General features: G+C 41.6%; 1 long non-coding RNA gene across 2 annotated transcripts; it reads right to left on the reverse strand.

Moving 5' to 3' along the window:
- Positions 1 to 8,716: 8,716 nt before the first annotated feature.
- LOC129784558 (uncharacterized) lies at positions 8,717 to 26,375 on the reverse strand. 2 transcript variants are annotated; one of them, XR_008747434.1, is made up of 3 exons: positions 23,675 to 26,375; positions 10,510 to 10,696; positions 8,717 to 10,111 (listed from the first exon to the last, which is right to left on the reverse strand). It is a non-coding gene; the product is annotated as an uncharacterized LOC129784558 (long non-coding RNA). The 2 variants fall into 2 exon arrangements; XR_008747435.1 differs by having other exon boundaries at positions 8,717 to 10,696.
- Positions 26,376 to 26,913: the final 538 nt, after the last annotated feature.

Consider the following 26,913-nt stretch of genomic DNA (forward strand, 5'->3'; position numbering starts at 1 on the left):
CACACAGATCTGTTCTGTCAGGTAGCCGAGCTGCAGGGAACAGTTAAAAGGCTCTGCAGTATTAGAGGGGCTGAGAGGGAGAGATAGGTGGTGGTTTCATAAGCATGCTCCTGTAGCAGACACCACAGAGAATGAGGCATCTCAGACCCTAGTGACCCACAAAAACAGGACTTTGCTTCAGTCCCCAGCCTCCTGCATCACAACCAGAAAGAGATATGAAGCTTTAACAGCTATAAACACCCACAAGGTGTCTTGTTGCAAGGTCTGCAAGGAGAAACTACACTAGCAGCACACCATGGTTACTGCAAAAAGAAACATCAAGTGCTTGTAGTGGGTGATTCTCCATTAAGAGGCACTGAGGCACCCATCCGCCGGCCTGATAGGGAGTCACGGCAGGGTTGCTGCCTTCTGGGAGCCAAGGTCCAAGATACTGCCAAGAGGGTGCCACAACTTGTCAGTAGCACAGACCGCTCTCCACCACTGCTCTTTCACATGGGCACAAACGACACCACAAGCCAGCACTTGGGCAGAATTAAGGAAGACTATAAAGCCCTGGGGGTACAAATGAAAAATGTTGGTGCCCAAGTTATTTTTTCTTCCATTTTACCAGTAAGAAAGAAGGGTGCAGCCAGAAATAGATCTATAATGCAAATCAACTTCTGGCTTTGTGACTGGTGCTGTTGTGAGGGTGTCATGGTTTAACGTGGTGGATGTTGTCTACTTGGACCTCAGCAAGGCTTTTGACACTGTCCCCCATAGCATGCTCATAGGCAAGTGCAGGCAGTGTGGGTTAGATGAGTGGACAGTGAGGTGGATTGAGAACTGGCTGAATGGCAGAGCTCAGAGGGTTGTGATCATCAGTGCAGGGTCTAGCTGGAGGCCTGTAGCTCCCGGTGCTCCCTCAGAGTCAGTACTGGGTCCAGTCCTGTTCAACTTATTCATCAATGACCTGATGAAGGGACTGAGTGTACCCTCAGCAAGTTTGCAGATGATACAAAACAGGGAGGAGTGGCTGATACACCAGAAGGCTGCGCTGCTGTTCAGCAAGATCTGGACAGGCTGGAGAGTTGGACGGTGAGGAACCTAATGAACAAAGGCAAGTGTAAGGTCCTTCACCTGGGAAGGAATAACCCCATGCACCAGTAAAGGCTGGGGGGTGGCCTGCTGGAAAGCAGCTCTGTGGAGAAGGACCTGGCAGTTCTGGTGGACAGCAAGGTGCCCATGAGCCAGCAGTGAGCCCTGGTGGCCAGGAAGGCCAGTGGGATCCTGGGGTGCATTAGGAGGAGCGTGGCCGGCAGGTTGAGGGGCTTTATCCTCCCCCTCTACTCTGCCCCAGTGAGGCTGCATCTGGAGTGCTGGGCTCCCCAGTTCAAGAGAGACAGGGAACTACTGGAGAGGGTCCAGTGAAGGGCTACAAAGATGATGAAGGAACTGCAGCATCTCCCTTATGAGGGAAGCCTGAGAGAGCTGGGCCTGCTTAGCCTGGAGAAGACTGAGAGGGGATCTTATCAGTGTCTACAAATATCTTAAGGGTGGGTGTCAAGAGGCTGGGGCTGGGCTCTGTTCAGTAGTGCCCAGTGACAGGACAAGGGGCAAGGGGCACAAACTTAAACACAAGAAGTTCCATCTGAATATGAAGAAAAACTTCTTTACTTTGAGGGTGTCAGAGCACTGGGAGAGGCTGCCCGGAGAGGCTGTGGAGTCTCCTTCTCTGGAGACACTCAGAACCCAGCTGGATGCGAACCTGTGCAACCTGCTCTGGGTGCACCTGCGTTAGCAGGGGGTTGGGCTAGATGATGTCCAGAGGTCCCTTCCAACGCCAACCGTTCTGTGATTCTGTGATGACACACACGTGACAAGCTGCCTTCTCTCCTGCAGAGGCCAGTTGTGCACGGACACACATACAGCCCTCTAAACAGAAATCAAAGATGATGGGGAAGTCTGGGGCTCAACACAGCCCATGGATTGTGTGGAAAAAACCCCTATTGATAAAATCACAATAATTCAGTGTTTGCTTGTCTCCCCTCTTCAGTCTCACAGACACATGTAAAATTTAGAGGTTTCTAATTTCTTTTTGAAGTTACTTTATATAGCGTTGTTCACATGTAAGTTATTAATGAAGATTGGCATAAGTTGCTCTGACAAACCAATAACCATTTATGATGCAACAGGAGACAAATAATTAGTAGTACATTTCATTTCCCTGCCTTAGGCACTAGCAACTCCTGCTTCACAAAGGGCACTAACAAATAAGCAAATCCTCTTGAAAGTTGGTGCCACTTGAAGATTAAAAATGAATTTCAAAGCAGACATTTCTAAGGCTTAATGGAAATGGCAGCACTTTTTAGACACTTTGCATGAGAGGCTTCACCTCTCTGCAAACGACAGAGGATATCACTAAATGCCTTCCAGCTGTTCAAAGGCAATGATTTAAATAAAGGATCAAAAGGCAGAATGAAAAATGAAAGTAAACTTTAGAAAAAGTGTGGAATATGACTTCTGAAGGCAGGCTTATTATTATGGCAATAAAGTCACTATAGGGCATTATTTCACATGGCTTTAGATATCTTTTCTTCCCAAATGAACTAGTTAGTCTTGGCAAAAATACATGGGTGGTTACTTGGTTATGAAAAAGTTAAGCAGAAAGTATTGGAGATCCTTTCTTATTGTTTGCTAAAAACAGCTAGTCTGCCAGGCAGAAAACTGAGTTGAAATTTCTGCAAGCCTGAATATCCACAATAGGTGCAAGAATATAAATGAAGCGTTTAAATGTATCTGGTATACAGTCACTAATATTTTCTCTGACAATTGATTTGCTATTTGTAGATTGCCAGTTCAAAGATCTTTGCACAAACACGTGTACAAAGCCAGAAAAGCACATACCTTAAAGAGGGCAATTTCTCAGAAAGAAAGGGCAAAAATAAGAGTTGCATTATACAAGTAGAAGGTAAAGGGAGCTCTGTGGCAGATGAGTGAGTTCCATGTTCTGGATTTGGATTACTCTTCAAAGATATTGCAACAGTGTGCTCTTAGAAACAATTATTTTAGTGACGGGCTCTTTCCTAAGCTTCTGTTCTTGGGTTTTTTTTCTCTCTTTCCTACAATATTGGCACCAAAGGGATTATTTAGAAGGCCAGGAAATAATAGTTTTGACAAAGTTCTGTGGGATCATGAGTAGGTAACTCGGGGACTTAGAATATACAAGATAGTAGTTTCAGGATTTTCAAATCAGCCTGATTACAGCGGCCCACACAATGCCTGGAGTGTCCAGGGAAGGAGTAGCAAGGCTGCAGCAGTCTATTTTATTTTTGCTGCTATTCAGGCAACAAAGAAAAATAAGGGATGGTAAGAAAACATGGGTACTTTCAAAACAGGAAAATGTGTCCATGTCCAAACAGAACAGCATTTGACACAACCATTTGGATCTAGTGGTGGGGTTTGTTTCCCCCCCGCCCCCAGAAAGTCTCAGCCCCATCCCTGCTGCTCACACAACTAGCATTCTGTAGCCCTGTGAGCTGTCTCCTCTGACAAGTTCACTTCACCTGGAAAGCTTTCCCAGCTTTTTTGGCTTGTGGAGATACAAAGTTGAAGGGAGGATAGTGTATGGCCTATTACCCTATACAGGAACCCTAGTCCAGGTCAAGAGAAAGAAGAAGAGCAGCGTGCCCTCCTTTCCATCCTACTTTCAGAAAATAAAAAAGCTAACTGCATTCACAATGTTAACTGTACATTGTGACTGATGTACACTCTATATTTGCTATTTATATGAGCCTATAAATTCTTCAGTCTAATCTACCTATACAGTAGTTAGTAGATTAATGTGTCAACTGTGATTCAAAAAAATTGGTGAGCTGTAGTATAAATGTTAAGTGATAATAATAAGCACCAACTAAACCAGCAATTAGCTGGAAGCTAGAGCTACATTTCTACAAATTGATCAAACTTCAGCAGAGCAACACGAAGCAGGATGACTGTGGATACAACCTGGTTCTTGAGGTAGAATTCATCTTAAGAAATCCTAGTCCTTCCATAAAAGATAACCATCGTTCTCCGAGAAGCTGTCTTTTTTGTGTTGTCCTAATACTCAACAGTACATCTGAAATAGGAATCATGAACATGACTTCACATTTGAGACTCTGCCCATTAAAACACGTCATTACCCAGGCTGCTGGTTTTGTACTTGTAACTGAGGTATGAAAATGGCATGCAAGAAAGAAAGCCTCTGGAAATGTTGTTACTGCCTTTATAAAGAGCAGGTGCTTGCTACATAATGCAACTGGTTCCTTTTATCTAAAAATGTTCTGTGTACTGGGAAGAGCTTGGAAACACAGCAGTAAAGCAGCTAACTTGGGAAGGAACTGGAAAGTTCTGCGAGACACTTCCCCAGGCTTCCTGGCAATGGTTGTGTGGACTCAGCAGCCTGCAGAGGACTTCAGGCTTGAAGGGTTTTACTGTGCTTTGCTGCTGTGCACACAGAATCATGGAATCATTTAGTGCTCCTGTTCGCAATTACCGAGGAAGCTGCAAAAGGAGAGCTCCACAGCTTGTGCAGTAGGGCCTGGAAGAGAAACAGGCTTGGGGCAGGACTGGATGAGTGGCTTGGGGAACACAGACTGAAATTCTCTCTTAAAGACCAATATAAATAGGTGTCTCTATTCAGCTCTGTTTCAACTTCCTGATGACTCAAGAACTTTGTTGAAGGGAGCAAAAGAAATCACTGAGTTTACAGAATTACTGGCAGCATTCAGAGATCTTTACAGTTATGGGGTGCTTTTTACAAAACAGTGTCTCATTTCCCCACACCACCTTTGGTTTGAAATCCAATCCTCCATGTCTGGTTTAAAACAACAGTTTGCATTTTTACAAACACCAAAGGATGCTACATTTCTTTATAGGAATCCTGAGACCTCCCAAATATTAACTTGAAGCTTAGCTTTACCACTCAAAGTTAAAATCAGCAGTATGTGCAAGGTGATCCATGAATTTAGTATGTTGTGAAGATGTATTAAAATGTATGAAGCCAGCTAAGTGCTATTCTTGACAACAAATTGAACCTTATGGCAAATTATTCATAAGATTGGAAGTAGAAATGCATTATGGAGAGATCCTAAAAGAAAATATTTCTCTAAAATGTCTCTTTGAAATGTCCCTTATTTTTCATACTTAGTTCTGCCTATGACAGTCATCTTTGCTGGCCTCTCCATTATGCCTTAACCATGAATTGGATGGACTAATTAATGTAAATTAATAGGAAATTGTGGCCTTAATGTCCCATCTACAGAGACAATTATAGGTACTAATTATAGTAGTATATATATCTCTTCAGAAATGGCTATTGATGTGTCAGTGCACAGCAAAAGTTTCCTAGCAGTGTCCTAGCTCTGAGTTTATGCTGTAGTCTTAGAAAACCACTTAGCTGGGGCCTGAGACACCCAGCCCTGGCCATGGCTTCCATTCTTTATCCATGCTTTTCTCATACGTACCCACTGCTTGTTGACAAATAGGCCTGTAATTTATACTCTCTCCCTCGTTTTTCCTGACTCAAAGTCTCCAGATGAGGATAAGCAGCTGTGCTTGCCTGGAGGTCTGGATGAGACTCACAAAAGGAAGATGAAAGCAGCAGCAGAGAAATATAACAGATTAATCTTCTTAAAAGGGGATAGCTGATAAAACAGTTCTGAGGTGGGGCTTGTTCCTCTGCTTTGGTTTGCTGCTTGGTTAAGGGAATTCAGTGTCGCAGTGTATGAGCGTGATTATTTTGGCATTGCTTCTGATCCCAAATAGCTATCAGTGGCTAGAGTTGTAGAAGGGTATGTTTTTTCTTATTGAAATCTAAAAATAAATGGTGGAGGAGTGTGGAAAATTGCTACCGAATGCGACGAGCTTTCAGACACAGCAACCATCTTAGTAAGGAAGCCTAAAGGAAAAGCTATGGCAGCACAGACTGTTCCACCAAGACAATGCAAATTAAAATTCAGCAGACAAGTGGCCCTCATACCTAGACTTTTGGAAAACCAAATCATTTATGCATTTTAGTCCAGAATTAGGAGGCTGCCTGCATATATCCAAAATGAACAGGACTGCTTAGCATGACTTGAACAGGGCTATCTGTCCTCACTTCATGCCTGAACAGAGAGCTGCATGTCTGTGGCATAAAGAAGGTAAGGTGATTTGGGATCCCTCAACCCACAGGACACTGAGATTATGACTTGGGACTGAAAGTAGGCAGACATCTAGTGCCATTTTAGATGTTGTGGTACATGACAATGATTCATCTTGATTACTTCCCCACATTTTTCTAACACAATCATCTCCTGCATTGAGATGTCTGTGCTTGGAAGGCAGCTCAGTTCTGACATTTTTGCTTTGAGGGTTGCCTGTGTCACTCTCACGTATATACAACTGACACATCTCCACTAATCCATCCCCTGTGATGTAGGCATTTCATGCTCAGTGCCATTCTCAAGGTATGTGTGCCTGCTCTCTCCAGGCATGACAGAACTCTCTCTAGAATGAGGTGCCAAGGGCAAGAGTGAATCTTAACACATAATAAAAGCTCCCACCGCACTCCGCTCAGCCTAGAGTTTAGCGGAGACCGATTGTACACTAGATGGGTACAAAGCCAATTAGAGTAAATAGGGATTAGGGAGAGTTAAGGCCTGGGATGAACTTTAGGTTTGGACAGGGTCAGAACAAGCAGCTCTGCAAGATACAAGTGAGGGTCCAAGAGCAATAATGCTAAGGAGTCAGGAGGGTCTGAAAGAGATTGCTGCACTTCCCTTGCCTCCTGGCATTGTGGTGGAGGAACTCACCCCTAAGGCTTTTGAGGAGGGAGGGTCTGGCAGGAGCCGCAGAGGCTGAGGCCGCAGCAGCTCCAGGGGTAGTGCTCTGTGAATATATGACAGCACAATCATTCTCTGAGCAGTGAAAGGAGAGGTGGTGACTGTCAAAGATGTTGCCACTGTGATGTCAAGGTTAGGTGTACCTCTAGCACAGCCCAGGTGATGGTGAGACTGTGATGGAAGGAGGAAGGATGCTATGTCTGTGTCTCCAGCCAAGAAAAGGAGATAGCTGCCTGAAATTCATGGCTCCAGGCAGTGGCAACTTGTCTTACCTCTGGGACTATGATCATCAAGTATGGCAGGGGCTCACTCAAGTGGTGGCTTTCCTTCTGCAGACCAGCTTGACAGAGTTAACTATTAAGAAGGTGTGGGGACAGTAGCTGACAGTGGGAAATATATCCATGAGGGATCATACTATTTCAATACTACTCTGTAGTGCCAAAGTGCCTTAGCACATTTTAATGTGCAATACTTGCTGGCCTCTGTTTTCTGGAGCACATTGGACATCTTCAGAAGGCAGCCCAAAATCTGAGATGCTGATTGAGAAGATGAGACCAAGGTCATCTTTGAAGAAGAGTTTTTTCTGCTGGAAAGCTGTGTGCTGAGAGTAATGGGCTACAATGAAGGCTAGGGAGGGGAGGGGAGTGTTAGGGAGGTCAAGGTCTGTGCATGTAAGTCTCTCTTACATCTTGGACTGGTAAAAGTGGCAAGACTCTGTGATGGCCAAATCATGTAAGTGCCCATCCACAGAACATATTCCCATGTAGCTGGGAATGGTCTGTACAGAGAAAAGAAAAATGTACAATCTGGTCAGAAGAGAATTCTTGTGCCTTGGCTTGGTGGTGTCTGAGTGATGAAATGTCAGTAGTAAGGTGTCATTAGTAGACACTTTGTATCTGCATTGATACCTTACTGCTGGTAATGCTGGGAGCAATCAGTTGTATTATATTACTCGTTCCTTGTCCTGTGAACCTACTCCCTAACTGCCGCAATGCAATCACATCCTGGACCCCTGTCTGTATGCAGGCAGCTGCAGAGTGGCACATCAGTTAGGTGCCACAGTAGGAAACGAAGATCTTAAAGACTTTTCCAACCTAAATGATTCTACGATTCTATGGGAGAGCAGGTGAGGGTTCTCTCAGTAGCTGCCTTGCAGCCGCCTTGCAAACAGCTCAAGGATGCTGGAGCACTGCACAGCTCCACCTGCAGCCTTTGATGCCTCTAGGCTTCCCTGTTAACGAACAGGAGAGCCAGATACCTGCTGCATGACTGAATGCAGGCCTTGGCTTTGGGAGATGGCTGTAGCCTAAATGTGGATGACATCTTCTAGTCAGATAAGCTGCACATCAGTTGTACCCATCCATTGTGAAATATCATGTAAATGCACATTGTGAGAGATTCACTTTTAGCCACTTCAGTTCTCGCAGCCTGCTCCTGCACAGTCGTAGCTAACGGCAAGGTAGAGGTTTTACTTCAGCCTTGGGACCATGTATTTCATAGTGCAGCCATGATGTGCCACCCGTTTATATCTCAGCAACCCTTCCCATTTCTGTGTCAGTGGCTAGTGTTGCCTCTTCTTCCTTGGGTTGCACCTGCTGTGCAGTGTTTTCTATAATACATTCTTTTACATAATTGCCTGTCAGCTGCCTGCAGTCCCTGTGTGCTTTCTGGGTCTCATGACTTCCCAACAGTGCAGCTGGCAGGTCTGGCACATATTGTTAATGCCTCTCCAAAAGCATCCAGGAGTAGTAATTTTTTAGCAGATGTTAGTGTTTGGAAATCAACTGTCAGGCTTTGCAGTACAGTTTTAAAGCCCTACTCACCACCAGCAGCTTTTATTAATATCCTATTAATACAACTATACCAAGGCAAAATGATGATAACATGGAATTATTTGAAATTATTGTAAACAACTTAGTAGTAAAAAGTTTACAAAGGTGCTGTAATTGTCCCCCCATCTATTACAGATTCAAGAAATCCTGTTCTAGGGTTACAGGAAAAAAACCCCAAACAAATCATATGAAGAACTAGAAAGGTGCTAGTGATTTTACACTATAACTACATTATTATGATGAAGGAGTTTTGTGTTTGTAACCACTAATTAGAGTAGATGGATTTATAATGGCATGCTGCTTTTCCCCCCACCCCTTAAAAAAACTACTTGTGGTATTACTATAAAGGAGAGGAGATATAGAGTTAATAGAAAAGGAAGTATCTGTCAAAAACGCCAAACTGTGCAAGAGCAACCATTACCTATGTGTCACACTCCACACTAGGAAGATGAATCTATCCCCACATCAGTATGGGTTTCTCACCATGGCTATGATAAAAATAAAAATAGTTCTGTGTATGTGTCTAGACAAAATACATACAACTCTCTCCAGTAAATATATCTTCTGGGGCATGGCCAGATACTCTGCTTTCCACTGGTTCACCCTATATATGTACCTTTTTTTATTACTATCCTAATGAAAGACAGCTAATGTTCTACTTTTTTAAAAAGACTTTATTATAGTATTTCCCCTGTTTACCTGAAGAATGTTTCTCTATGTATAAACAGGAAACTTAATTTCAATTAATTTCAATGCACGATGTAATAGTTTTATTCTGTTATAGTATATCTTTTGATTTTTATGGGTTTCCTTCATATTTGGGAAGTATCTGATCCTTGTCCCAAAACCTCTGACATACAGGTAGGCCATGAAAGAGACTGTTGAAAAAGTTTCAGTGAGCTCCATGGGACATGTCAGCATGCAACACCGCAGTGACAAGCCCAGGGGCCATGTCTGTGTACAGGAGCCAATGCTGATTACGCTGAAGTCACTGCCAAAAAAAATAAATCCCCCTTGCTCAGAGTGCATATAACATGCATCGTGAAAAGCTTCACATGAAACAGGCATACAGCATCACCATCTAGGTGTCATGTTGAAGGAGAAACTATTGCATTACATACCCCTGCCGTGCCTCAGCATTTATTTCAGATGACCACCTTCCTTCAAAATAAGCTGAATTATGTACTAAGTGACTCTTGAGCTGTGGGACCAGTCTGGCATGGCCATTCACACAGCAAGAGGGAGGACTGCATTTGGAAACCATAAATGGATCATCAGGCTTATGCCACTGGTGTCAGTCCTGTGTTCTATACATTTTCATAATCGTGATCTTCAGATATGTCAGGATCAATCAGTCAATGGGATGTGCTTGGATGTTCAGTCTCCAGACGAAGTTGCTGGGATCTTTCAGAAGAGTAAGTTGCTCCTCGCTAGCCCCTGAAAAGCCAGAATCTCATCCAGTTGATGATCCTGCTCTCCATCATCCAACTGGATGATTTATTGGATCATTACTCATGATTATGAATAATTCTTTAGTCCATGAACCTGTCCTTTTAATTCGTATGGGAGAAATTGTTTCACTACACATTGTATCATTAACCATCACACTTTCCAGGAAGATACGAGGGGTGGATGAGAAGGCAGGGGTATATTCCAGGGTAGGGCATATACATGGTGTAACAGAGTGATTACAACAGACACCATTCATTTTTCTCTCTGTCCTGTCCCCCCCCACATTTTTGTTTAAGCACTAAGTTTTATGTCTGATTTAGGAGATAAGAAAAACAGCCCTAAATGATGTATTACAAAAATGCTACTTCTGTTTCCTTGCTCACCTCTGTATTTTGAATTTGTTCAAATCTTGATGTTTTGATGTGTTTGATACGCTGCTAGTAAAATACAATTACTCAACTATTCTTGATCCTCCTATTTTTATTCAGGCTTCTCAATTCATGTAAGAACTTTCATTAAGACTATTAACATTGATTGACGCTTGATCTTCCATTAGTACAAAGGCGTTTCCTACATAGAAAAGAAAAATAAAATGCCTCATAAAAGTGTGAGAATTATAATAAAGCTTTATAACATAAATAGACTTAATTACTGCTATACAGTGGCATATTGCCACTAGGTGGCAGGGCAACAATTCACTCCATCAGGGCAACAGGTTAGCGGACTTCATTCCTATTCACGTCCTCTTAAGGATTTAGTGGTGATGTTGTCCACTGTCTTATATTTATCAGTTAAAGGCTGTAAAACTGTAGTGGAATTGATCCTCTTTTTGACAAGGTCACTTTTTTTGAAAACTCTGTATACTGGTGCACCTAGCTCTGCCACTCTTGCAACCATAGTGAGGGAGTTTAGAAGAGAAATTAGAGGCAAAGTATAAAGGCAAGGGGAGAGCAGCAGATATTGTGTACTTGGACGTCAGTAGTCTTTAACACTGTCACTTATAAGTTCCTCATACAGAACCTGATGAAGTATGGCCTGGATGGGCAGCCAGCGAGGTACACTGACATCTGGCTGAACAGCTGGGCCCAGAGTGTGGTGATCTGGGGCACAAAGTCCAGTTGGACACCAGGAACTAGCAGTGTACCTCAGGGGTCAATGCTGCTCGAATCTTGTTCAACATCTTCATTAATGATCTGGATGATGGGGCAGAATGTAACCTTAGCAAGTTTGCAGATGACAAATCTGGGAGCTGGGAGCAGTGGCTGATGTACCAGAGGGCAGTGCTGCCATCCAGAGGGACCTTGACAGGAGTCGGTGGACAGGAACCTTCTGAAGTTCAATAAGGGAGAGTGCAAAGTCCTGAGCGTGGGGAGGAACAACTCCATGCGTCAGTGTAGGCTGGCGGGCACCCAGCTGGGAAGCAGCTCTGCAGAAGGGGATCTGGGGTCCTGGTGGATGCAAAGTTGAACATGAGCCAGCAGTGTGCCCTTGCAGCAAGGAAGCCTGATGGTATCCTGGGCTGTGTTAGGAGGAGTGTTGCCAGCAGGTCGAGGAAGGTGATTATTCCCTTCTACTCAGCACTGGTGAAGCCACACCTGGAGCACTGTGTCCAGTTCTAGGCTCCCCAGTAGAAAAGAGACCTGCACATACTGGAGAGAATCCCGGAAAGACTTCATGCTGCTTGTCACCACCCTCTGGGCCCAGCCATTCAGCCAGTTTTCAGCCCACCTCACTGTCTGCTTATCCAGTTCATATATCAACAGCTTGTCTGTAAGGATCTTATGGGAGACAGTACCAAAGGCCTTACTGAAGTGCAGGTAAACAATATCTACTGCTCTCCCCTCAACCACCAGGCCAGTCATTTCATCATAGAAGTTCATCAGTTTGGTCAGGCATGGCTTCCCCTTAGTGAACCAATGCTGACTGCTCCTGGTGACTTTTTTGTTCATGTGCCTGGAAATGGTTTCCAGGATGAGCTGCTCCATCACTTTCCCAGGGGTCAAAGTGGGGCTGACTGGCCTGTAAATCCCTGGGTCCTCCTTTTTGTCTTTCTGGAAGACAGGAATGGCATTTGCTTTCCTCTAGTCTTCAGTCACTTCTCCCAGTCACCATGATCAATCAAAGATTGTTGAGAGTGGCCTCGCAATGACACCTGCCAGCTCCTTCAGCACTTGTAGGTGCATCCCATCAGGGCCTATGGACTTATGGATGTTCAGTTTGCTTAACTATTCCCTGACCTGATCCTCTTCCACCAAAGGCACATCCTCCTTGCTCTAGCCTTCCTCCTGGTCTCTGGCACCTGGGGTTTCTCAAGGCTGGTCTGGCTAGTAAAGATGGAAGCAAAGAAGACATTCAGTACTTCAGCCTTTTCCATGTCCTGTGTAACCAGGTCCCCTGTATCATTGATCAATGGGCCCACATTTTCCCTTGTCCTCCTTTTGTCACCTAGGTACTTATGCAAGCCCTTCTTGTTGCCTTTGGCATCCCTGGCCAGATGCAATTCCATTTGGGTGTTAGCTTTCCCAGCTTCATCCCTATATGCTTGGACAGTGTTTCTGTATTCCTCCCAGGTTACCCATCCTTGCTTCCACCTTCTGCACACTTCCTTTCTGTGTCTGCGTTTGGCCAGGAGCTCCTTGTTTATCTACATGGCCCTACTGGCACTTTTGCCTGACTTCCTATTCATTGGGATGGAACTCTCCTGAGCTTATAGGAGGTAATCATTGAATCTTAACCAGCTTTCTTAGCTTACCACCACCACCACTACCACCTTTCTTCCAGGGCCTTATCTCACAAGCAGATCTTTGAAGAGGCCAAAGTCTGCTCTCCTGAAGCACAGGATTGTGAGCTTGCTTTTCACCAGCCTCCCTGCCCTCGGGACCCTGAACTCTACCATCTCATGGTCACTGCAGCAAAGGCTTCCTTTGATCTTCACATCCCAAACACGCCCCTCCTTGTTGGTGAGTACGAGGTCCAGCAGAGCACCTCTCCTCCTTGGCTCCTCTATCACCTGGAAGAGGGATTTATCACCAATGCACTCCAGGAACCTCCTGGCTTGCTTATGTCCTACTGTGTTGTTATCATTATTATTTTGCAGCTATTACAACCTAAATTTGTTATATATTGTGCAGTGTATCGAACCTATTATTAAATGTATTTTATTCTGTTGACATCAGCTGACTTCTGTGGGTTTGGCAGTCCTTTGTGCAAGATCCACAGAATTACCTTTTGCCAAGTCACCTGAGGATCACCTCTTTGTGCATGGGGTCTAGACCCTTTCTAATATATTTTTAATATTATGTGTGCTGTAGCTAAGAGTCCTGTTTCATTTTAAGTCATCACTGCCACCATCAGAAGCATGAGCTGGCCTGCAACTAATAAGGAAAACAGTGGAAAAATTATCAGGAAAAAGAAAGATTCTAGAATTTGCAATATAGTCACCTCCAAAGTAATCCCAGACTTTCCACACCCTGTACGGATGACTGTTGGTCATATATAATAATGCTATGATAGGTTTGGTTTTAGCTGGTGATGCAGTGCAGGAATGTAAAAAACAAAAAAAAGGGACTGTTAAAGCAGCCTGAAGATTTTTCTTGAAATTTTGTTATTTCTGCTCAGAAATCTGCAATTATGTTTCAAAGAAACTTTAAAAAAGTGATTCTGTAGTGTACACTAAAAAACACTCAAATGACCAACTACAAACATTGAAAACAAATATAAATGAAAACTAAACAGGAGTCTTAAGTATGACTGAAAGCAACCAGGCAAAATAAAGAATCAGCGTTACAAGAAAAAAACATTTCAGGATGCCAGCAGGCAGACAGTTCCACACAGGCATATCTAACCTAGGCTGGGTTAACTGTCATGACATCCTGCACTGCCACAGAAATTGCTGGAGTGGGATGTCTTGAAGAACATAGCCACAGTTCATCCATTGTAATAATGTGTACTGTTAATTTCAAAACCTTTTCATGTCTAGACAAAATAACACTGTTTTTACAAAACTTCACTTCTTCTTCATTTATTAGAATACAAATAACTTAGGGAGTTTGCTCAGTTCCAGGTTTTGTCTCTGATTATTTACCCAGAATGGCTACAACATACATTTCTTCTAACAGTTACAGAAATAATGCGTGCACACTGTATACTGAGATTTTCCACATTTCAAGAGAAAACTCCATTAATAGCACTTAGCAGAAACTTACTTTTTCTGAGCCAGGAAGAACAAGCCTTTATGTTCTGCAGCAGCTTCCCTAGCAGATATTTTCACTATGCCAAAGACTGGGGATACAGTGCTGTCTGGGTGCTCAGTGTTAAGTGTGGAAGACAACTTTCTGAAAGAAGGATTAGTCATCCATGTTTTGATGTTTTGAGCTGCACTCCCTGAAACTTGGGCACATAACAGGTATTTGTCAGCTCCTTCCATTTTTGCACAAGGAGCATACACGGAGTTTTAGTGGCAAAACTATGCCCCACTAATTTCATAGCTGGTATTGATCTAAACAAAGGCACAGACTTCCAGTTAGTGTAAACTGGCACAGCTTTGAAAATTCTAGATGGAAAACTTGAATGTATTTCAGAAGAATAATCTTGACTTCTTATGGAAGTTTTCATTTTCAGCTCTGCAGTATTGTCCCCCAAGATATTACAGAATTTGTACGTGTTAAAAGAGGAAACAGGTATAGCTTGACCAAAGGTCTAGATTAGATCTGATGACTTGTTTTGAATCCTAAATAACTAATCTATTTCTGTACAGTTATATCATGTTTTCCCTTACCATCTCTGCTCAGAGCCAAAACACAAATCAGGCTGCATGTGGATACTTGGTCACATGTAGGCATACCAAGCTCTCAGACGAACGCAGATGAATCAGGAACGACGTCTTTCCAAGGCGGGGAAAGATTTACACGTTCTGAAAACACTGACACTTTGGAAATGAGAAAAACAAAGCATCTTCAAGGAATTCAGACCTAAGGAGGGGGAGAGGTCCATGGACTAACAAATAATATTTATAATTTTATTGAGTTCAGTTGCAAGTTGATATTTAAATACTGTCACCCAGAATAAAAAAGGAATGCCATGCCATTGTATTGCTGCCTAGTTTTCATAAATAGGCTATTTCTAAAGAACTGACACGTATAACTGCCATGCTTCTGACAGAAACAGATTTGTCTGAGCTACGTTTACACCTCTTTCATGCCTTGCTTAAACCAAATAAATTCCATTTACGTAAGCTAGTAGCTTTGTTTTTATGTCATGCAGCAGATGTAATTCAGGCTCTAATCAATTCTAGACTTAGTTCAAATGCTCACAGCCTATTTGCTTGGAAATTAGATTACAGTAATATACTACCTTGTTCATTGTCCTACCCACATTATATCTTTAGTGCAGAATTGCACTGAAGGTCCTTGCAGAACTAGGGTCAGTTCTCACCAATATTGTCAAGCAAAAGAAGTTATGTGAGTTTATATTCATGGAAAATTGATATCCTCAAAAATCTTATTGTTCCCAGAATGGGCAATGGTACATCTTTACCTATTAGCAGAACAGAACCTGAACTGGAGAAACCCTACTGTTACATCAAAGCTTGCTCACAACCCATAGTAGCTCAAACTGTATAGATTTGGTTTTGATGTTATTCTTCTAGGTTCTGCCTGTTATGCTACATGATGATTCATATCATGGAGTATACAATTTTGTTTTGTAAAAATTATCAGAAATGTAATCTTTGCCCAGGTAGTTCAACTCTGACATCATTTATGAAGATAAGTCACTTCTAGCTAGTTATCTTCCTTTCCCTCCACAACAACATTTAATCACAAACATTCCTAGATCAGAAGGTTAGAGTTTGCTTCCCTGTCCATCAAAAGAATATGAAACACCAGAAAAACCACCCACAAGCAACGCAGAGGTTTTTTGGGCTGATTTACTGGGCTTGATGGTTTGGAGTTGACTGGTCTTGGGTTTTCGTAGAGGTGAAGTATAGTGAAACATTACTAAGTACTCAATAAAATAGACAATGTTTGAAAAAAAGGACTAAAACATTTTCAGAGTGGAATGTGTACCTTTCTGTGAAGTCATGATCATGCAAGCTGGTAGTCATGATATGAAATACTAGTGCTTCTTGGAAACATGAGGCTGGTAAATTAGCCCTCTCTTTGTGTTACTAGACAGACAGACAGGTTGCATACAGAGACTTTTCTTTTGCTTCCAAAGCAGAACTTCTTTTTTCCATTTTGCTGACTGGTGACAGCAAATTTTCCCTGCAAGTCAAAGTTCAGAAAAGGTCTGGAATTTCTGGAGAGTGAATGAATGTAAGTGGCAGCACTGTTTCACCCTAGAGATTACGTTACCGCTCACCCCCAGTGGCATCTATACAGGCAACATGTCACATAGATACTTTCTGTTCTAAAGCTACAGACAGGGGAGACTGTAAATATTCTTCACCATGAGAAAATCAAGTATTCGTTGTGGAATGAAGTGAAACAAACTTTATAAAAAAGCATTTTAAAGTAAGTTTCCCTGATGTTCTAGAGATATTTTTGTAAGTAGAGAGGGATATGAACAAAAGTAAAATTCACTCTTTCACCTTTTTTTTTTAAAGCTGCATCTTTTCTAGCAATAGAAACAAAATCAGAACAAATGAAATGTTTTCAAAGTTCTAGAAAGTTCTGAATTTAGGATTCATAGTATTCAAAAAGACCTTGGTCACTGGATCTGAATTTTTCACTTTACAAAAATGATTGTACCAAGAGAACATTGAGGTCATTGATAGTGAAGGACAACAAAGAAAAGAAAAAGATGGAATAAGGTAGAAGTATAATGGAAGTTAAAAAAAAATACGTAAGGAAGAACACATTAAGGAATCTAATTCCACTTCTTCCTTCCACTCAGTTATTTCCTCTTTGCCATCACTTCCTTTTTTTTTTTTTTTTTTTTTTTTTCCCCTCAGGCATTCTTCCTTCTATGTCTGCAAAATTTAAATGGAAATGGAGCCCACAGGTAGACTCCTTTCATCACCCTGTTTGCTACCAGAAACTAAGGCACAAGTTAATGTGCAGTTCATATATTGTCAGTATGGGTTTAATAGAGAACTTGTTTCATAGATGTGTTATTTTCTAAGACAATTCCACCACTTTCAAAGTGGTTAGAAGCTTCTTTGTAATAATATTTATACAAGTGTCTCTGTAATAATGAACCGGATGATCATTATGAAAAGAAAAAGATGGGCAGTATGCACTCAAGCAATCAGTGAAAGTAAATAGAATAAGCAGACAACATCTCCAACAGATATATTGTAGTAGCAAGCTCTGGAAGAGATGATGGAGCTGACTAATTCACTGCTAAGAACCAAAGTTCTTTACTTTGTCCTTTAACATTAGGAAACAAACTATATTTAATCCTCTCAGCAACATGAGTGGTAAAATGGCTTTTATGTCAGTCAGTCCTTGACATGGAAGTTCTCTCCCTCCCTTCCACCTTGGAAATGCAAATTGTGATTCAATGAAAGACTTGACTCAAAAAGCTAGGCAACACTGTGGGACCACACAACAGGTATCAGTGCTAATGTTGGGCCTGGAAGCATTATGAGATGCTCCTCAGAACAGAACTTGCTGCACTTCATCAATTAAATTCAGATCATGTGCTGCTGGTTCTGGAAAGTTGTAATAACAGACCACAGACATGGAGAGAGAAGTGTGTTTTGGAGGAAGATGCAATGACTTCAAGTGTGCAAATGATGTACTTTGCAATTATCTTGCCAGCCTCCACCATTTGGCATGACTTCCAGGGCTATTGGATCAGAGTTCTTTCACAGAAGGTTACCCTCCCAGAAGACTCTTTAATATCATCAGAGCCTTGCCAAAACAGCCCACTCCATGGACTGATTTTTCAGGACTATAAAATACCATTAATACAGTCAGTTTGATACAGGCCTATGGCAAAAATCAGTTTCAAATATTTTTTTAGCAATGTCACCCTCAAAAGTCTCAATATATTAAAAACTTTTGACAGTTTCTGAATTCAAAGGAGTTGGAGAAATGGAACCAAAGTGTTCCATGTTGCTTCATACTCAAGCCATCATAAAGAAGATGCCACCTCACTGGTAATTTTACGAAGGTAGGAATTAGAGAGAGAAGCCCTTTGGCTTCCATAATGGCTGCCATTCATAATCCCATTCCAAATCCAAACCACTGCCTTCAACATACTTTGTGACTGAAGTTTTCACTGAAATCAATCATAAACCACTGTCCTGTATGAATACCAACCCTCATCTGAACTCTAACTTATATAGGCAGTAGAAAATCACTCTGGATGTCTTTTATTCCCTAAACATATTTCCGAAATAATCATTAAAGTAAAAATAGCAAAGTGACTAGTGCCCACAAGAAAATATATGACATGAGCAACTAAATGAAAATGTTGTCCGAGTGCACTGCCAACACTAGACCTGTCCGTGTCCATGCACATCACCCAGGAGACGACGGTATCTCAGTTCTTTAAGTTTTCCTTTCAGTCTTCCTTTCCCTAACTGTAACTCTACCCTAATTCTGACACCACTATCTGTCCCAACACAAAGCATGGGATACTGGCTCTGAATACAGTGCTGAACACTGCCGATGGGCAGTGAGAGCTGGGACTGAGGATTTAGTGTCCACCTAAGACCCACCAGCCTTGCACACTCAGTCCAACCCCATCCCAACCTGCAGAGCCCCTGACACAGGGGTTCATACAAATACATGCCTCCAGTGCCTTCCAAGCCCAGCCCGTGCTTCAGCCATGCCTGCTGTTCTCTCTCCACTGCAGAGCAGAGCTCTCCCATCCTTCGACATCCCCTGTGCCAAATAGTAAGCATTTGTGGGTAGTTGACTGAAAAACAACTTCCCTAAAGGATAAGGCACCAGGTCTTCCATTCAGGCATCCTCTCCTCTTCCCCAAATTAGCCCTATTCCCTACCCTACGCAGAGGTGCACAAAGGTGCCAAGCCTCAAGCAAAACTCAAGGTGTGGGCACTGGCCTTTGCAGACACCAACTCTCATAATATCCAGCGACCATTCCTAAGTCAACACAAAGACAGGGGTGAGCTATTGTGTCCTCTCCTCTAATCTTAAAGAGGCAGTCAAGCCATCTTCCAGAGTAAATTTTTGCGACTGCTCAGACTCCTTTTTCTTCTGAAAAACCTTCAGCTTCTGAACCTTCTGATCATTTTGGATACTATTCTACAATGAGAGACACCTTCACTGGCTTGGATCTTCAGACTGGATGTCTGCAGGCAGCAGCAAATGGTAGCTTTGTGTTGCTCTCCAGATGCTGATTAACAGGGCACAAAGGTCACAGTCTTGATTTAGGAGCCAATACCAAAGACCAGAGTGGGTTGTGGAAAGCTTTCAGAGAATTTCGTTTAGCTTAGTGCTAGAGACTGTGTTGCTATAGGACACATAATTTACACAATTCTTTGAAGGGCCAGGGACTTTTGCCCCTGTTTCATTAAGTCTTACTGTCTGGATTGAGGTGGCCTGCATCTGATTCCCTGCTGAGTACCCCATTTCAGAATCTGAAGTAATGCAGGCAACAGTTACACCTGTAAAATGTGTAGGGAGTTTTCTAAACTTCCATACATCACTGAGTCACGGAAAAAAATATTGTTCATGCTGATAGCAAAAGCATCTATCCAAAGTCTGAGGGAGTAACGAAAGTAAAGATGTTTTGACTTGAAGAATGCAGAAGGCTTGTGTGCCTTGCTAGGAATAAATCCATGTCTCATCTTCTGACTAGTCTTGTTTTAAGTATGGTTTTTAAGTCCACTTTCTCTTCCAGTTCCTCTCCCTCCCCAATACTAAAAAAACCAGCAAGACCATCCAAGGGATAAAAAGTCCCTTAGCTATGAGGTACTGAAGCATAATAGCAACAACTAATCAGAAACCTTTATATCATAGTGGTATGAATCCTAAAAAGGCCTTGACAGGACCACCATATGGGATATCCTGGAAGTAGTCTGTACTGTATGGACATGTCTGAGATGGCTTAGTGAAGTTATCTAATATGTCATGCATGTCTAGTCTGGGAGGTTCACAAGAGCTATCTAACAAGACATGCTGGCTATGGCCCCAACAGCTGACTGAAAATAAGAAGGAGGCTCATTTCACTGAGATCCTGCATAAACCAACATTCAATGTGTTATAGATTTCCATGCAGAGCTCCATCCTACCTTTCTAGTATTTTCTTACTACTTAGTACAGGACATCCGGGGAAGGAACAGGTAACACTGCTGTGTCATTCAGCAGTTCCAGGGTTCGGTGTCCCCCGCTTCCCTCCTGATCTCAAGAGTGCACTCAGATGTTGGTGCTTACAGTGGGGAATCACCAGTTCTTCCTCCTCTCCTGCCCCCTGGCTCCTGGCGCCAGATCTCCCTGCTGATCTCTCCCAATTCAGAAATCCTATGCCTCTTTCCTCTGACAGTCCATGACCAATGACAGGCATGACATCATCACAGCATTTTTAAAACCAAGGTATTGCTTATTTTAGCCAGAAAGAACAAAGCACACACAGAAAAGGACTTCAAAACAAGAATATGAATGTCTGGTTTATTTTTCTTTGCTGTAAAGGTGGCCTAGGTTACTGTCTTCCTCAATTTAGACAGTGATAAGAAAATTATTTTCAACTCATCGAATTACTCTACATGTAATGTGGAAAGCTGAGCAAGAGGAAAATCAGACTCCAAAACACTTTTCTAGAAGATTTAAAAATTATTTAAAATTGTAAAATATGAAGCATAAAGCTGATTTTTTTCCTTTCAGCTGGCATTTTGCCCTCTCCTGTCTTACAGAGGTTTGATCCAGTTCCCACTGAAGACTACAGCTGAAATGACTGGAAACGTTTAACTGAATGCAGTGGACATCAGATTAGGACTTCATTCACAGTCATTCACACACTATCCAATAACTGGAAATAACACATATACAACTTCCCTCTTGCTGAGAAGTTAACACATCATTTCAAGGATGTCCCAGTGATCCCCTCTAATATCTCACATCGAAATATCTATGCATAATACTTAATACTATTTGCAGCTGGCAAGAAGATTTCATACCATCCTGCTGAAAATCGTACACTTTCTCATGTGTGAGCTCATCAGTTGTTATCTGAACTCTGACAAGAACAGAACATTACAGCAAGCTTTTCAGCAATGCAGTAGTTAGTGAGCACACCAAGCCTGTCCTTTCCTGTAAACAACCTCTCCTTAACTTATTTTCAGACACACAGCTGACAGATCTCCAAATACTTGAAAAAGCATCTGAAAGTCTGGGTTAACACTGCTGCTAACAGCTCAGTTTCCCAGTCATAACATGGAATAAATCTGTCTTGCAAGCATAAAACCTTTCTCTTAGGCAAAATCAAGGCTATGTAGCAAATACATGCAGTAGTTGGGATCAGACAGTTCATACACTTGTACTAGAACTTGGAAAGACTTCATTTTGACCATGCTGTAAACAGTGTATCAGACATAAAATTAATTAAATAAAACTTTTAAAATTAATAACTTTCCTAATGAAAAAAATTGGAAGAATAAGGGAATCACATATTTCAAACACTGGTCATGTTGCTCAGTGTACTCCTAAAAAACATGTTTATCAAAATTCTAGGACTAGGACAGCACAGAACCATACAGGGTCCCTTTCCAAGGGGAGTTGTGGAAAAAAGAATTAACTGGTGTGATTATGGGGCAATTGTTAGAGGCTATTTACACCAAGGAAAGCAATGCTTTTCTTGCTCTGACCTGGGCTCCCTTCAGCATTTCCCAGCATCTAGCACAGTCAGGCAACGTCTGTGTCATGGGACATACCCAATGGCATTCTGCTGCATTTTTGGTCTCTTATCAAGATGATGAGTGACACTTAAAATGCCACCCTCAGAATGCTGTGCACGCTGACACTGTACAACTGTGAGAGATGCTCCTAAGGAGAGTTATAAGGTTGCCTGTATAGCTAATGCATTTGAAATGTAACCTGCTATATACTGATGTACTGCCAGGAACTATGATGCTAAAGCATTAACCATATCCTGCAAGCTGATCAAATCCACTATAAATTTGATAACACTGACAGGAGTTTAGGTTACATTAACACAAACAGCAAGCAGAGCAGCCAGAAAGATACTCAGAAGTAGGGAAGATAGCAAGGCACACAGTCCTTATCACAGCACTGGAAAAAGAATCAGGAGCAGAAGTTTGGATGATCTGCACCTGTGCTTGAAAAGTTGGAATGTGTTTCTTTGCTATAGAGGGGAAAGCTAATGGAAGATGTAGTGAATGGATGGAAATAACCTGAAGTGATTTGTGTTCAGGTGGAGGTGGTGAGTCATGACTCCCTCCAGCAGGAGCATTTAGTCTCCAAGGTATATAAATAACACACTTGGAGAACTGCAAGTTGTAGCCTTGTTTTATTTGGCTGTTGTAACTTTAACTGGGGTTCAATAGATCCAATTTTTCAATTTCAGACCATTAGAGAGAAGAAGAAAAGGAGGTTGTAATTTGTTTGTCTTGACTACCTCGTGATCTTTTCAGCACGTAAAGGTCACCTACAGCAGATATCAATAATCACACTCTTTACAGTTTCCTTAAAGTTCATCATTTTAGTCAACCACTTCACAGGTTACTAAACCAAACCAAATTACTGCTCAGCAAGAGTGAATTGGTGCCTTTCCTATATAATTTTATGTGTTCCTTCAGGGTCTTCTCTACTCCAAGGCATTCAAGCATTTGGCACAAGATTTGAAACACGAACTGACTGTAAAGGGCTAGAATTATCTGGATGTTTCAAAAGTACAATTTTAGATACATTTCTGCAGGAATGGTTAAACAGGGGGCACACACCCTTTTTATTTGAAAGAAAATTCTGGAAGTCAAAATGCTGTAATTGGTCTCTTTGAGTGACTTGGGGTGGAAATTTATCCTACATTTTCATCAGTACAGTTAAATTCAGGATGTTGGTCAGACCTAGCACCTAATTTTTCAAAGTGATATGAGTTCACAACTCCAACAGAAGTCCCTCAGAGCTGCAGGATCTCATGGCCTTTATTAAGCAGCCAGAACCGCTCACACAAAACTACAGACTGCTTCTCAAAATACAGTCCACCACTCCTTTGAGTCTTTCTCATGGAAAGGGCAGATACTATATCCATTTACTGTATTTCACAAGAAGAGTCAAAAGTACAATGAAGGTTTGACTAAGATTTTTTAATGGGAAATGTGATAGAAATGTCTTTATTAGTTCACTTCTACAAAATCTTCGGCTTTTCCCAAGGTCTAAGAGGTCATTTTCAGTAAAAATTACATCCCAGCTAGGATTCTTGGCATTGATTTGATTTGACTCTTTAACTTAAATGCTTACAATTTAAAGACTCTGTGTTTCCATATATGAGAGGAGATTAGCATTACATCACTTGATGTGCATGCTGTAAGACAGCCCAAAATACCCATAAAATAAATACAGATATACTTGTTCACTTCAGCATGGCAACACCCGTGCAATATCAGCTTAAGTATCTTACATTATTATCCTGTTCTTGTTGGAACTACATATGCATTTCTGAATTCCAGGTTTCTTCTTTGATAACTTCCTTATCACTGTTTCACAGGCTTCAGCATATTGGGAGCTGCAAATTAAGGAACAGATTTTCAGGCTTCCATATAGCACATCTGGAATGGAAAGCAGAAGGAAAACTGGTGCTCTAGCAGCTACCACTGGGAAAGTACTGCCCTCCCTCTCAGCACTTGCTGAAAGCCAGCAAAGTCTCTTGTGGTAGCTACCAAGTTTTTTCTTGGCTGGAGTATCTTCTGGTGGTTTATAGCAGATTTACTGCTTGATCTGAATACTAAAATTCTGTAACATTTCTCCAGTACTGAAGGAACCAGACAGTAAGCTTACATTTGTTTTGTTATATTTCAACCCTACTTAAATATGTACTAATAATGACTAGCCATGAAATGGAAGACCTGGCAATTCACACTTCAACAGTAGCTGTGTGGGTGTGTAAGAGGAAATTACGTTTCCTATCAGGTATAAATGGAGATCTTTTACATATTTCATTGAATCTATTTTTGTGCAGTGAAAATCTATCTTGTTGATAACGTAACTTTTCCCATCTAAATTTATAATTCAATTGGTCTCACAACAAAGACATTTTTAATCTCTGTTTCACAGACTGTATCCCACTGTTAGTATGTTAAAATACTTTTTTTGAAAGGTAGCTTTGTGAAACCAATGCCTGCAAACATGTTGCTGATTATTTGTACCCAGCTATTATGCCCCAGAGAGTAGGGAATCAAGATTTGTACTAGCACACATTTTGAATATTTTAAACATAGGTAAAACCATGAGTTAAAACACTTCTTTCTTCATTCAGTATTTTTGAATGTTTAAGGGTCTTTTCCCATGTAGAAATTAAATAAAATAGATGTTCATGAATGCCTGCATATAAATATAACCACCACAGTCCATTTAGAATACTGGTGTAATTTCAACAAGTGAAATAAAGAAATATTAAACTAGTGTGAGTTTCTATGTCACTTTAGGTAGACTGACATTTTAGAAAACAAGTGCTACTATAGCTCTGATGATTTTATTCTTCAGTGACTATTAAATGAGCACTACATTGAAAAATTAATTTCAAAATGCCAATGTGGGCAGAGTAATATAAAGAATATTAGAAGAATTACAGTAAAAAGAAAACATGCTAATACTGCATAGTGAAACTCTGTATTTTGCTAGAGTCTAGCATACCACGAGATTAAAACAGTTCCACATTAAGGGAGAACTTCCTTTGTTTAGGCTGTCCTTATTGTTGTAGCAATGTTGCATTGATGATTTACCCATAATTAGCTGCTACCTGTTAGTCATATGACTAAAGATGTTGTTCTTGTTCAGACCCCATGTCAAACAATTAATTGTGCAGTGCAACATCTTTTATCGTACTGGATCTTTATCAGGACTATTTTAATACACAAGCTTCATTTTCACATTTAACTGCAGCTGTTACAGCTTACCATGTGGTTACACATTTCATCACAGTAGAAAACTCCCATAGGCTTACTGTGTCAGTATCTTCTGTGGAGTACCTTATGGAAACTCAGCCTTTACCAGATCAACTTCTCTGTGAGTTCACAGTTCAGTAGTAACAGTCACAACGTTGCAAACAGGAAACAAACTTCCCTTGGGCAATCCCAAACAGCGGGGGAAGTGGCTTTCCAGTGATACCAGGAAGTCTGCATCTCTTTTGAAAGGGTGGCCAGATTAACACTACAGTGAGTCCTCTTCTAGACGATGCCTCTTGTCTCGGCTTAGTATTTCCTAGGCTAAGTTTCTCATTCAAGTTCCTATGATATCAGGCACTAGAAGAAAATAAATGCTTCCAGATCTGAAGAAAGAAATGCTGTCAGAGAAAAACCGGGGCAACAGAATGCTTTCTAAGATCAGCCTCTGACAAAATAACCTGGAGTAACATGTTAAGGCTATTGCTCTGAGCAGAAACTCAGGGCACGACATCCACCTTATCAAGCGTCCTGCTATACTCAACAGTATCAAGTGCAGCTGATATAAAAGCCAAATATTCTGATATTAGCAAAAACATCTCATCTTCACCCAGAGTGGTCCACATTGAAAAAGAAAAGCAGTACGTGTACCAGTTCAAAGCCCATGACTTGTATAACAGTTACAGGTGAAGCTACAGCTCTTTCTTCTCAGGGTAAGGTGTTTCTTAAGATGTCTAATCTAAAACTTTTCAACTGATCCATCTAATTCCACTAACTCCCTTCCCATATTCCTACAGAATATCTGTTGTCCAGTTCTTCTGAAATACATTTAGGCTTTAGAAGTTGTATTCTTTTAGTAACATTCACTTTTTTCTGACTTCTCCCAAGCTGTCTGCCTTTTCCCAGATGCTCTTCTCCAGGGCAGGGCTGCTCACAGCAAAGGCAGCCACGGCCATGAGTGGCAGCTGCCTTGATGATACCTTTCCTCTTTTTTTTCCCCTCTGCGTTAGCAGCTTTCATAGAAGATGCCACATGCTCTTCCTCAAGAACTGCTACAGTAGCCAGCTGAGGCTGGAGAAGGACTTTTTTTTGTCTAGCTGTGTGCTTCAGATCAGTGCCAGCTCATGCTGAGAGTTCACCTCTACATCCTTTGCAATGGTGTACTTGGCCAAAGATTACTATTTTCCTACATAGTAAGCGGCCTCCTGAATTCAATATGCATCACTAATAATAAAATAAACAATAATAAAATAATAAAATAAAAAATAAAAATTAAACCATAAAAAATAATAATAAAACCAATAATACAAGATAAACATTTTTGAGTGATACTTTATCATCATTTGAGTCCAAGCTTCTTTGCTGAAGGGTACAGCCATACTCCAAAACAGTTTTCTCCCTCGCTGCTATGTCTACACTCCCAGTTTGAAACACCCACAGCTAACCTCATGCAAGCCTCTTGCTGTTTTTTGAAAAGCAATTTTGAAACCAGCGATCCATTGTCCTTTTCCCCAATTTTAAAGCAGTTAACACACAGTCTCAGCCATGGATAACCAAGACAGGGAATGAGGAAAAAGGGTGTCTGCTGGTCAGTGCTGCTGGGTTGCCATGCACATCCCGGTGTTTACAGCTCCAAGCTGGCTACTGGCCACCGCTCCGGCAGTAAAACGATCCAGCTACTGTACTCTTGACTTTTGCAGCCTGTGAGCGGGCGGGGGAGATTGCGCAAGTGCTGGAGCAGCTGCAGGACCTTTCCCTC

Source organism: Falco peregrinus, chromosome 5, assembly GCF_023634155.1.
Source record: "Falco peregrinus isolate bFalPer1 chromosome 5, bFalPer1.pri, whole genome shotgun sequence".
Taxonomy (NCBI): Eukaryota; Metazoa; Chordata; class Aves; order Falconiformes; family Falconidae; genus Falco; species Falco peregrinus.